Here is a 13724-nt window from a genome sequence, read left to right as displayed (position 1 = left end):
CACTGTATGGGTGTTTGTTACATTAGATTCACTGGTAGGAGTGAGAAAAACATCACGGGGTGTTTCGCATTGTATGGGTGTGTGTTACATTACATTCACTAGTACGAGTGAGAAAAACATCACGGGGTGGTGCGCATTGTATGGCTGTGTGTTACATTAGATTCACTAGTAGGAAAGAGAAAAACATCACGGGGTGGTGCGCAATGTATGGGTGTGTGTTACATTACATTCACTAGTAGGAGTGAGAAAAACATCACGGGGTGGTGCGCACTGTATGGGTGTTTGTTACATTAGATTCACTGGTAGGAGTGAGAAAAACATCACGGGGTGGTGCGCATTGTATGGGTGTGTGTTACATTACATTCACTAGTACGAGTGAGAAAAACATCACGGGGTGGTGCGCATTGTATGGCTGTGTGTTACATTAGATTCACTAGTAGGAGTGAGAAAAACATCACGGGGTGGTGCGCATTGTATGGGTGTGTGTTACATTACATTCACTAGTAGGAGTGAGAAAAACATCACGGGGTGGTGCATTTGTATGGGTGTGTGTTACATTAGATACACTAGTAGGAGTGAGAAAAACATCACGGGGTGGTGCGCATTGTATGGGTGTGTATTACATTACATTCACTAGTAGGAGTGAGAAAAACATCATGGTATGGTGCGCATTGTATGGGTGTGTGTTACATTACATTCACTAGTAGGAGTGAGAAAAACATCACGGGGTGGTGCGCATTGTATGGGTGTGTGTTACATTACATTCACTAGTAGGAGTGAGAAAAACATCACGGGGTGGTGCGCATTGTATGGCTGTGTGTTACATTACATTCACTAGTAGGAGTGAGAAAAACATCACGGGGTGGTGCATTTGTATGGGTGTGTGTTACATTAGATTCACTAGTAGGAGTGAGAAAAACATCACGGGGTGGTGCGCATTGTATGGGTGTGTATTACATTACATTCACTAGTAGGAGTGAGAAAAACATCACGGTATGGTGCGCATTGTATGGGTGTGTGTTACATTACATTCACTAGTAGGAGTGAGAAAAACATCACGGGGTGGTGCGCATTGTATGGGTGTGTGTTACATTACATTCACTAGTAGGAGTGAGAAAAACATCACGGGGTGGTGCGCATTGTATGGGTGTGTGTTACATTACATTCACTAGTAGGAGTGAGAAAAACATCCCGGGGTGGTGCGCATTGTATGGGTGTGTGTTACATTACATTCACTAGTAGGAGTGAGAAAAACATCACGGGGTGGTGCGCATTCTATGGGTGTGTGTTACATTACATTCACTAGTAGGAGTGAGAAAAACATCACGGGGTGGTGCGCATTGTATGGGTGTGTGTTAAATTACATTCACTAGTAGGAGTGAGAAAAACATCACGGGGTGGTGCACATTGTATGGGTGTGTGTTACATTACCTTCACTAGTAGGAGTGAGAAAAACATCACGGGGTGGTGCGCATTGTATGGGCGTGTGTTACATTACATTCACTAGTAGGAGTGAGAAAAACATCACGGGGTGGTGCGCATTGTATGGGTGTGTGTTACATTAGATTCACTAGTAGGAGTGAAAAAAACATCACGGGGTGGTGCGCATTGTATTGGTGTGTGTTGCATTACACTCACTAGTAGGAGTGAGAAAAACATCACGGGGTGGTGCGCATTGTATGGGTGTGTGTTACATTACATTCACTAGTACGAGTGAGAAAAACATCATGGTATGGTGCGCATTGTATGGGTGTGTGTTACATTACATTCACTAGTAGGAGTGAGAAAAACATCACGGGGTGGTGCGCATTGTATGGGTGTGTGTTACATTACATTCACTAGTAGGAGTGAGAAAAACATCACGGGGTGTTGCGCATTGTATGGGTGTGTGTTACGTTACATTCACTAGTAGGAGTGAGAAAAACATCACGGGGTGGTGCGCATTGTATGGGTGTGTGTTACATTACATTCACTAGTAGGAGTGAGAAAAACATCACGGGGTGGTGCGCTTTGTATGGGTGTTTGTCACATTAGATTCATGAGTAGGAGAGAGAAAAACATCACGGGGTGGTGCGCATTGTATGGGTGTGTGTTACATTACATTCACTAGTAGGAGTGAGAAAAACATCACGGGGTGGTGCGGATTGTATGGGTGTTTGTTACATTAGATTCACTAGTAGGAGTGAGAAAATCATCACGGGGTGGTGCGCATTGTATGGGTGTGTGTTACATTACATTCACTAGTAGGAGTGAGAAAAACATCACGGGGTGGTGCGCATTGTATGGGTGTGTGTTACATTACATTCACTAGTAGGAGTGAGAAAAACATCACGGGGTGGTGCGCATTGTATGGGTGTGTGTTACATTACATTCACTAGTAGGAGTGAGAAAAACATCACGGGGTGGTGCGCATTGTATGGGTGTGTGTTACATTACATTCACTAGTAGGAGTGAGAAAAACATCACGGGGTGGTGCATTTGTATGGGTGTGTGTTACATTAGATTCACTAGTAGGAGTGAGAAAAACATCACGGGGTGGTGCGCATTGTATGGGTGTGTATTACATTACATTCACTAGTAGGAGTGAGAAAAACATCATGGTATGGTGCGCATTGTATGGGTGTGTGTTACATTACATTCACTAGTAGGAGTGAGAAAAACATCACGGGGTGGTGCGCATTGTATGTGTGTGTGTTACATTACATTCACTAGTAGGAGTGAGAAAAACATCACGGGGTGGTGCGCATTGTATGGGTGTGTGTTACATTAGATTCACTAGTAGGAGTGAGAAAAACATCACGGGGTGGTGCGCATTGTATGGGTGTGTGTTACATTACATTCACTAGTAGGAGTGAGAAAAACATCACGGGGTGGTGCGCATTGTATGGGTGTGTGTTACATTACATTCACTAGTAGGAGTGAGAAAAACATCACGGGGTGGTGCGCATTGTATGGGCGTGTGTTACATTACATTCACTAGTAGGAGTGAGAAAAACATCACGGGGTGGTGCGCATTGTATGGGTGTGTGTTACATTACATTCACTAGTAGGAGTGAGAAAAACATCACGGGGTGGTGCGCATTGTATGGGCGTGTGTTACATTACATTCACTAGTAGTAGTGAGAAAAACATCACGGGGTGGTGCGCATTGTATTGGTGTGTGTTACATTAGATTCACTAGTAGGAGTGAGAAAAACATCACGGGGTGGTGCGCATTGTATTGGTGTGTGTTGCATTACATTCACTAGTAGGAGTGAGAAAAACATCACGGGGTGGTGCGCATTGTATGGGTGTGTGTTACATTACATTCACTAGTAGGAGTGAGAAAAACATCACGGGGTGGTGCGCATTGTATGGGTGTGTGTTACATTACATTCACTAGTAGGAGTGAGAAAAACATCACGGGGTGGTGCGCATTGTATGGGTGTGTGTTACATTAGATTCACTAGTAGGAGTGAGAAAAACATCACGGGGTGGTGCGCATTGTATGGGTGTGTGTTACATTACATTCACTAGTAGGAGTGAGAAAAACATCACGGGGTGGTGCGCATTGTATGGGTGTGTGTTACATTACATTCACTAGGAGGAGTGAGAAAAACATCACAGGGTGGTGCGCATTGTATGGGTGTGTGTTACATTACATTCACTAGTAGGAGTGAGAAAAACATCACGGGGTGGTGCGGATTGTATGGGTGTTTGTTACATTAGATTCACTAGTAGGAGTGAGAAAATCATCACGGGGTGGTGCGCATTGTATGGGTGTGTGTTACATTACATTCACTAGTAGGAGTGAGAAAAACATCACGGGGTGGTGCGCATTGTATGGGTGAGTGTTACATTACATTCAGTAGTAGGAGTGAGAAAAACATCACGGGGTGGTGCGCAATGTATGGGTGTGTGTTACATTACATTCACTAGTAGGAGTGAGAAAAACATCACGGGGTGGGGCGCATTGTATGGGTGTGTGTTACATTACATTCACTAGTAGGAGTGAGAAAAACATCATGGTATGGTGCGCATTGTATGGGTGTGTGTTACATTACATTCACTAGTAGGAGTGAGAAAAACATCACGGGGTGGTGCGCATTGTATGGGTGTGTGTTACATTACATTCACTAGTAGGAGTGAGAAAAACATCACGGGGTGGTGCGGATTGTATGGGTGTTTGTTACATTAGATTCACTAGTAGGAGTGAGAAAATCATCACGGGGTGGTGCGCATTGTATGGGTGTGTGTTACATTACATTCACTAGTAGGAGTGAGAAAAACATCACGGGGTGGTGCATTTGTATGGGTGTGTGTTACATTAGATTCACTAGTAGGAGTGAGAAAAACATCACGGGGTGGTGCGCATTGTATGGGTGTGTATTACATTACATTCACTAGTAGGAGTGAGAAAAACATCATGGTATGGTGCGCATTTTATGGGTGTGTGTTACATTACATTCACTAGTAGGAGTGAGAAAAACATCACGGGGTGGTGCGCATTGTATGTGTGTGTGTTACATTACATTCACTAGTAGGAGTGAGAAAAACATCACGGGGTGGTGCGCATTGTATGGGTGTGTGTTACATTAGATTCACTAGTAGGAGTGAGAAAAACATCACGGGGTGGTGCGCATTGTATGGGTGTGTGTTACATTACATTCACTAGTAGGAGTGAGAAAAACATCACGGGGTGGTGCGCATTGTATGGGTGTGTGTTACATTACATTCACTAGTAGGAGTGAGAAAAACATCACGGGGTGGTGCGCATTGTATGGGCGTGTGTTACATTACATTCACTAGTAGGAGTGAGAAAAACATCACGGGGTGGTGCGCATTGTATGGGTGTGTGTTACATTACATTCACTAGTAGGAGTGAGAAAAACATCACGGGGTGGTGCGCATTGTATGGGTGAGTGTTACTTTACATTCAGTAGTAGGAGTGAGAAAAACATCACGGGGTGGTGCGCAATGTATGGGTGTGTGTTACATTACATTCACTAGTAGGAGTGAGAAAAACATCACGGGGTGGGGCGCATTGTATGGGTGTGTGTTACATTACATTCACTAGTAGCAGTGAGAAAAACATCACGGGGTGGTGCGCATTGTATGGGTGTGTGTTACATTACATTCACTAGTAGGAGTGAGAAAAACATCACGGGGTGGTGCGCATTGTATGGGTGTGTGTTACATTACATTCACTAGTAGGAGTGAGAAAAACATCACGGGGTGGTGCGCATTGTATGGGTGTGTGTTACATTACATTCATTAGTAGGAGTGAGAAAAACATCACGGGGTGGTGCGCACTGTATGGGTGTTTGTTACATTAGATTCACTGGTAGGAGTGAGAAAAACATCACGGGGTGTTTCGCATTGTATGGGTGTGTGTTACATTACATTCACTAGTACGAGTGAGAAAAACATCACGGGGTGGTGCGCATTGTATGGCTGTGTGTTACATTAGATTCACTAGTAGGAAAGAGAAAAACATCACGGGGTGGTGCGCAATGTATGGGTGTGTGTTACATTACATTCACTAGTAGGAGTGAGAAAAACATCACGGGGTGGTGCGCACTGTATGGGTGTTTGTTACATTAGATTCACTGGTAGGAGTGAAAAAAACATCACGGGGTGGTGCGCATTGTATGGGTGTGTGTTACATTACATTCACTAGTACGAGTGAGAAAAACATCACGGGGTGGTGCGCATTGTATGGCTGTGTGTTACATTAGATTCACTAGTAGGAGTGAGAAAAACATCACGGGGTGGTGCGCATTGTATGGGTGTGTGTTACATTACATTCACTAGTAGGAGTGAGAAAAACATCACGGGGTGGTGCGCATTGTATGGGTGTGTGTTATATTACATTCACTAGTAGCAGTGAGAAAAACATAACGGGGTGGTGCGCATTGTATGGGTGTTTGTTACATTAGATTCACGAGTAGGAGTGAGAAAAACATCACGGGGTGGTGCGCATTGTATGGGTGTGTGTTACATTACATTCACTAGTAGGAGTGAGAAAAACATCACGGGGTGGTGCGGATTGTATGGGTGTTTGTTACATTAGATTCACTAGTAGGCGTGAGAAAATCATCACGGGGTGGTGCGCATTGTATGGGTGTGTGTTACATTACATTCACTAGTAGGAGTGAGAAAAACATCACGGGGTGGTGCGCATTGTATGGGTGTGTGTTACATTACATTCACTAGTAGGAGTGAGAAAAACATCACGGGGTGGTGCGCATTGTATGGGTGTGTGTTACATTACATTCACTAGTAGGCGTGAGAAAAACATCACGGGGTGGTGCACATTGTATGGGTGTGTGTTACATTACATTCACTAGTAGGAGTGAGAAAAACATCACGGGGTGGTGCGCATTGTATGGGTGTGTGTTACATTACATTCACTAGAAGGAGTGAGAAAAACATCACGGGGTGGTGCGCATTGTATGGGTGTGTGTTACGTTACATTCACTAGTAGGAGTGAGAAAAACATCACGGGGTGGTGCGCATTGTATGGGTGTGTGTTACATTACATTCACTAGTAGGAGTGAGAAAAACATCACGGGGTGGTGCGGATTGTATGGGTGTTTGTTACATTAGATTCACTAGTAGGAGTGAGAAAATCATCACGGCGTCGTGCGCATTGTATGGGTGTGTGTTACATTACATTCACTAGTAGGAGTGAGAAAAACATCACGGGGTGGTGCGGATTGTATGGGTGTTTGTTACATTAGATTCACTAGTAGGAGTGAGAAAATCATCACGGGGTCGTGCGCATTGTATGGGTGTTTGTTACATTAGATTCACTAGTAGGAGTGAGAAAATCATCACGGGGTGGTGCGCATTGTATGGGTGTGTGTTACATTACATTCACTAGTAGGAGTGAGAAAAACATCACGGGGTGGTGCGCATTGTATGGGTGTTTGTTACATTAGATTCACGAGTAGGAGTGAGAAAAACATCACGGGGTGGTGGGCATTGTATGGGTGTGTGTTACATTAGATTCACTAGTAGGAGTGAGAAAAACATCACGGGGTGTTGCGCATTGTATGGGTGTGTGTTACATTACATTCACTAGTAGGAGTGAGAAAAACATCACGGGGTGGTGCGCATTGTATGGGTGTGTGTTACATTACATTCACTAGTAGGAGTGAGAAAAACATCACGGGGTGGTGCGCATTGTATGGGTGTGTGTTACATTACATTCACTAGTAGGAGTGAGAAAAACATCACGGGGTGGTGCGCATTGTATGGCTGTGTGTTACATTACATTCACTAGTAGGAGTGAGAAAAACATCACGGGGTGGTGCATTTGTATGGGTGTGTGTTACATTAGATTCACTAGTAGGAGTGAGAAAAACATCACGGGGTGGTGCGCATTGTATGGGTGTGTATTACATTACATTCACTAGTAGGAGTGAGAAAAACATCACGGTATGGTGCGCATTGTATGGGTGTGTGTTACATTACATTCACTAGTAGGAGTGAGAAAAACATCAAGGGGTGGTGCGCATTGTATGGGTGTGTGTTACATTACATTCACTAGTAGGAGTGAGAAAAACATCACGGGGTGGTGCGCATTGTATGGGTGTGTGTTACATTACATTCACTAGTAGGAGTGAGAAAAACATCCCGGGGTGGTGCGCATTGTATGGGTGTGTGTTACATTACATTCACTAGTAGGAGTGAGAAAAACATCACGGGGTGGTGCGCATTCTATGGGTGTGTGTTACATTACATTCACTAGTAGGAGTGAGAAAAACATCACGGGGTGGTGCGCATTGTATGGGTGTGTGTTACATTACATTCACTAGTAGGAGTGAGAAAAACATCACGGGGTGGTGCACATTGTATGGGTGTGTGTTACATTACATTCACTAGTAGGAGTGAGAAAAACATCACGGGGTGGTGCGCATTGTATGGGCGTGTGTTACATTACATTCACTAGTAGGAGTGAGAAAAACATCACGGGGTGGTGCGCATTGTATGGGTGTGTGTTACATTAGATTCACTAGTAGGAGTGAAAAAAACATCACGGGGTGGTGCGCATTGTATTGGTGTGTGTTGCATTACACTCACTAGTAGGAGTGAGAAAAACATCACGGGGTGGTGCGCATTGTATGGGTGTGTGTTACATTACATTCACTAGTAGGAGTGAGAAAAACATCACGGGGTGGTGCGCATTGTATGGGTGTGTGTTACATTACATTCACTAGTAGGAGTGAGAAAAACATCACGGGGTGGTGCGCATTGTATGGGTGTGTGTTACATTACATTCACTAGTAGGAGTGAGAAAAACATCACGGGGTGGTGCATTTGTATGGGTGTGTGTTACATTAGATTCACTAGTAGGAGTGAGAAAAACATCACGGGGTGGTGCGCACTGTATTGGTGTGTGTTACATTACATTCACTAGTAGGAGTGAGAAAAACATCATGGTATGGTGCGCATTGTATGGGTGTGTGTTACATTACATTCACTAGTAGGAGTGAGAAAAACATCACGGGGTGGTGCGCATTGTATGGGTGTGTGTTACATTACATTCACTAGTAGGAGTGAGAAAAACATCACGGGGTGGTGCGCATTGTATGGGTGTGTGTTACATTACATTCACTAGTAGGAGTGAGAAAAACATCCCGGGGTGGTGCGCATTGTATGGGTGTGTGTTACATTACATTCACTAGTAGGAGTGAGAAAAACATCACGGGGTGGTGCGCATTCTATGGGTGTGTGTTACATTACATTCACTAGTAGGAGTGAGAAAAACATCACGGGGTGGTGCGCATTGTATGGGTGTGTGTTACATTACATTCACTAGTAGGAGTGAGAAAAACATCACGGGGTGGTGCACATTGTATGGGTGTGTGTTACATTACATTCACTAGTAGGAGTGAGAAAAACATCACGGGGTGGTGCGCATTGTATGGGCGTGTGTTACATTACATTCACTAGTAGGAGTGAGAAAAACATCACGGGGTGGTGCGCATTGTATGGGTGTGTGTTACATTAGATTCACTAGTAGGAGTGAAAAAAACATCACGGGGTGGTGCGCATTGTATTGGTGTGTGTTGCATTACACTCACTAGTAGGAGTGAGAAAAACATCACGGGGTGGTGCGCATTGTATGGGTGTGTGTTACATTACATTCACTAGTAGGAGTGAGAAAAACATCACGGGGTGGTGCGCATTGTATGGGTGTGTGTTACATTACATTCACTAGTAGGAGTGAGAAAAACATCACGGGGTGGTGCGCATTGTATGGGTGTGTGTTACATTACATTCACTAGTAGGAGTGAGAAAAACATCACGGGGTAGTGCATTTGTATGGGTGTGTGTTACATTAGATTCACTAGTAGGAGTGAGAAAAACATCACGGGGTGGTGCGCATTGTATTGGTGTGTGTTACATTACATTCACTAGTAGGAGTGAGAAAAACATCATGGTATGGTGCGCATTGTATGGGTGTGTGTTACATTACATTCACTAGTAGGAGTGAGAAAAACATCACGGGGTGGTGCGCATTGTATGGGTGTGTGTTACATTACATTCACTAGTAGGAGTGAGAAAAATATCACGGGGTGGTGCGCATTGTATGGGTGTGTGTTACGTTACATTCACTAGTAGGAGTGAGAAAAACATCACGGGGTGGTGCGCATTGTATGGTTGTGTGTTACATTACATTCACTAGTAGGAGTGAGAAAAACATCACGGGGTGGTGCGCTTTGTATGGGTGTTTGTCACATTAGATTCATGAGTAGGAGTGAGAAAAACATCACGGGGTGGTGCGCATTGTATGGGTGTGTGTTACATTACATTCACTAGTAGGAGTGAGAAAAACATCACGGGGTGGTGCGGATTGTATGGGTGTTTGTTACATTAGATTCACTAGTAGGAGTGAGAAAATCATCACGGGGTGGTGCGCATTGTATGGGTGTGTGTTACATTACATTCACTAGTAGGAGTGAGAAAAACATCACGGGGTGGTGCATTTGTATGGGTGTGTGTTACATTAGATTCACTAGTAGGAGTGAGAAAAACATCACGGGGTGGTGCGCATTGTATGGGTGTGTATTACATTACATTCACTAGTAGGAGTGAGAAAAACATCATGGTATGGTGCGCATTTTATGGGTGTGTGTTACATTACATTCACTAGTAGGAGTGAGAAAAACATCACGGGGTGGTGCGCATTGTATGTGTGTGTGTTACATTACATTCACTAGTAGGAGTGAGAAAAACATCACGGGGTGGTGCGCATTGTATGGGTGTGTGTTACATTAGATTCACTAGTAGGAGTGAGAAAAACATCACGGGGTGGTGCGCATTGTATGGGTGTGTGTTACATTACATTCACTAGTAGGAGTGAGAAAAACATCACGGGGTGGTGCGCATTGTATGGGTGTGTGTTACATTACATTCACTAGTAGGAGTGAGAAAAACATCACGGGGTGGTGCGCATTGTATGGGCGTGTGTTACATTACATTCACTAGTAGGAGTGAGAAAAACATCACGGGGTGGTGCGCATTGTATGGGTGTGTGTTACATTACATTCACTAGTAGGAGTGAGAAAAACATCACGGGGTGGTGCGCATTGTATGGGTGAGTGTTACATTACATTCAGTAGTAGGAGTGAGAAAAACATCACGGGGTGGTGCGCAATGTATGGGTGTGTGTTACATTACATTCACTAGTAGGAGTGAGAAAAACATCACGGGGTGGGGCGCATTGTATGGGTGTGTGTTACATTACATTCACTAGTAGCAGTGAGAAAAACATCACGGGGTGGTGCGCATTGTATGGGTGTGTGTTACATTACATTCACTAGTAGGAGTGAGAAAAACATCACGGGGTGGTGCGCATTGTATGGGTGTGTGTTACATTACATTCACTAGTAGGAGTGAGAAAAACATCACGGGGTGGTGCGCATTGTATGGGTGTGTGTTACATTACATTCATTAGTAGGAGTGAGAAAAACATCACGGGGTGGTGCGCACTGTATGGGTGTTTGTTACATTAGATTCACTGGTAGGAGTGAGAAAAACATCACGGGGTGTTTCGCATTGTATGGGTGTGTGTTACATTACATTCACTAGTACGAGTGAGAAAAACATCACGGGGTGGTGCGCATTGTATGGCTGTGTGTTACATTAGATTCACTAGTAGGAAAGAGAAAAACATCACGGGGTGGTGCGCAATGTATGGGTGTGTGTTACATTACATTCACTAGTAGGAGTGAGAAAAACATCACGGGGTGGTGCGCACTGTATGGGTGTTTGTTACATTAGATTCACTGGTAGGAGTGAAAAAAACATCACGGGGTGGTGCGCATTGTATGGGTGTGTGTTACATTACATTCACTAGTACGAGTGAGAAAAACATCACGGGGTGGTGCGCATTGTATGGCTGTGTGTTACATTAGATTCACTAGTAGGAGTGAGAAAAACATCACGGGGTGGTGCGCATTGTATGGGTGTGTGTTACATTACATTCACTAGTAGGAGTGAGAAAAACATCACGGGGTGGTGCGCATTGTATGAGTGTGTGTTATATTACATTCACTAGTAGCAGTGAGAAAAACATCACGGGGTGGTGCGCATTGTATGGGTGTTTGTTACATTAGATTCACGAGTAGGAGTGAGAAAAACATCACGGGGTGGTGCGCATTGTATGGGTGTGTGTTACATTACATTCACTAGTAGGAGTGAGAAAAACATCACGGGGTGGTGCGGATTGTATGGGTGTTTGTTACATTAGATTCACTAGTAGGCGTGAGAAAATCATCACGGGGTGGTGCGCATTGTATGGGTGTGTGTTACATTACATTCACTAGTAGGAGTGAGAAAAACATCACGGGGTGGTGCGCATTGTATGGGTGTGTGTTACATTACATTCACTAGTAGGAGTGAGAAAAACATCACGGGGTGGTGCGCATTGTATGGGTGTGTGTTACATTACATTCACTAGTAGGCGTGAGAAAAACATCACGGGGTGGTGCACATTGTATGGGTGTGTGTTACATTACATTCACTAGTAGGAGTGAGAAAAACATCACGGGGTGGTGCGCATTGTATGGGTGTGTGTTACATTACATTCACTAGAAGGAGTGAGAAAAACATCACGGGGTGGTGCGCATTGTATGGGTGTGTGTTACGTTACATTCACTAGTAGGAGTGAGAAAAACATCACGGGGTGGTGCGCATTGTATGGGTGTGTGTTACATTACATTCACTAGTAGGAGTGAGAAAAACATCACGGGGTGGTGCGGATTGTATGGGTGTTTGTTACATTAGATTCACTAGTAGGAGTGAGAAAATCATCACGGCGTCGTGCGCATTGTATGGGTGTGTGTTACATTACATTCACTAGTAGGAGTGAGAAAAACATCACGGGGTGGTGCGGATTGTATGGGTGTTTGTTACATTAGATTCACTAGTAGGAGTGAGAAAATCATCACGGGGTCGTGCGCATTGTATGGGTGTTTGTTACATTAGATTCACTAGTAGGAGTGAGAAAATCATCACGGGGTGGTGCGCATTGTATGGGTGTGTGTTACATTACATTCACTAGTAGGAGTGAGAAAAACATCACGGGGTGGTGCGCATTGTATGGGTGTTTGTTACATTAGATTCACGAGTAGGAGTGAGAAAAACATCACGGGGTGGTGGGCATTGTATGGGTGTGTGTTACATTAGATTCACTAGTAGGAGTGAGAAAAACATCACGGGGTGTTGCGCATTGTATGGGTGTGTGTTACATTACATTCACTAGTAGGAGTGAGAAAAACATCACGGGGTGGTGCGCATTGTATGGGTGTGTGTTACATTACATTCACTAGTAGGAGTGAGAAAAACATCACGGGGTGGTGCGCATTGTATGGGTGTGTGTTACATTACATTCACTAGTAGGAGTGAGAAAAACATCACGGGGTGGTGCGCATTGTATGGCTGTGTGTTACATTACATTCACTAGTAGGAGTGAGAAAAACATCACGGGGTGGTGCATTTGTATGGGTGTGTGTTACATTAGATTCACTAGTAGGAGTGAGAAAAACATCACGGGGTGGTGCGCATTGTATGGGTGTGTATTACATTACATTCACTAGTAGGAGTGAGAAAAACATCACGGTATGGTGCGCATTGTATGGGTGTGTGTTACATTACATTCACTAGTAGGAGTGAGAAAAACATCAAGGGGTGGTGCGCATTGTATGGGTGTGTGTTACATTACATTCACTAGTAGGAGTGAGAAAAACATCACGGGGTGGTGCGCATTGTATGGGTGTGTGTTACATTACATTCACTAGTAGGAGTGAGAAAAACATCCCGGGGTGGTGCGCATTGTATGGGTGTGTGTTACATTACATTCACTAGTAGGAGTGAGAAAAACATCACGGGGTGGTGCGCATTCTATGGGTGTGTGTTACATTACATTCACTAGTAGGAGTGAGAAAAACATCACGGGGTGGTGCGCATTGTATGGGTGTGTGTTACATTACATTCACTAGTAGGAGTGAGAAAAACATCACGGGGTGGTGCACATTGTATGGGTGTGTGTTACATTACATTCACTAGTAGGAGTGAGAAAAACATCACGGGGTGGTGCGCATTGTATGGGCGTGTGTTACATTACATTCACTAGTAGGAGTGAGAAAAACATCACGGGGTGGTGCGCATTGTATGGGTGTGTGTTACATTAGATTCACTAGTAGGAGTGAAAAAAACATCACGGGGTGGTG

The sequence above is a fragment of the Cavia porcellus genome, unplaced genomic scaffold (assembly GCF_034190915.1).
Source record: "Cavia porcellus strain 051 isolate PalLab524CR breed Dunkin Hartley unplaced genomic scaffold, mCavPor4.1 scaffold_92, whole genome shotgun sequence".
Lineage (NCBI taxonomy): Eukaryota > Metazoa > Chordata > Mammalia > Rodentia > Caviidae > Cavia > Cavia porcellus.
Note: the sequence above shows the minus strand (reverse complement) of the source record.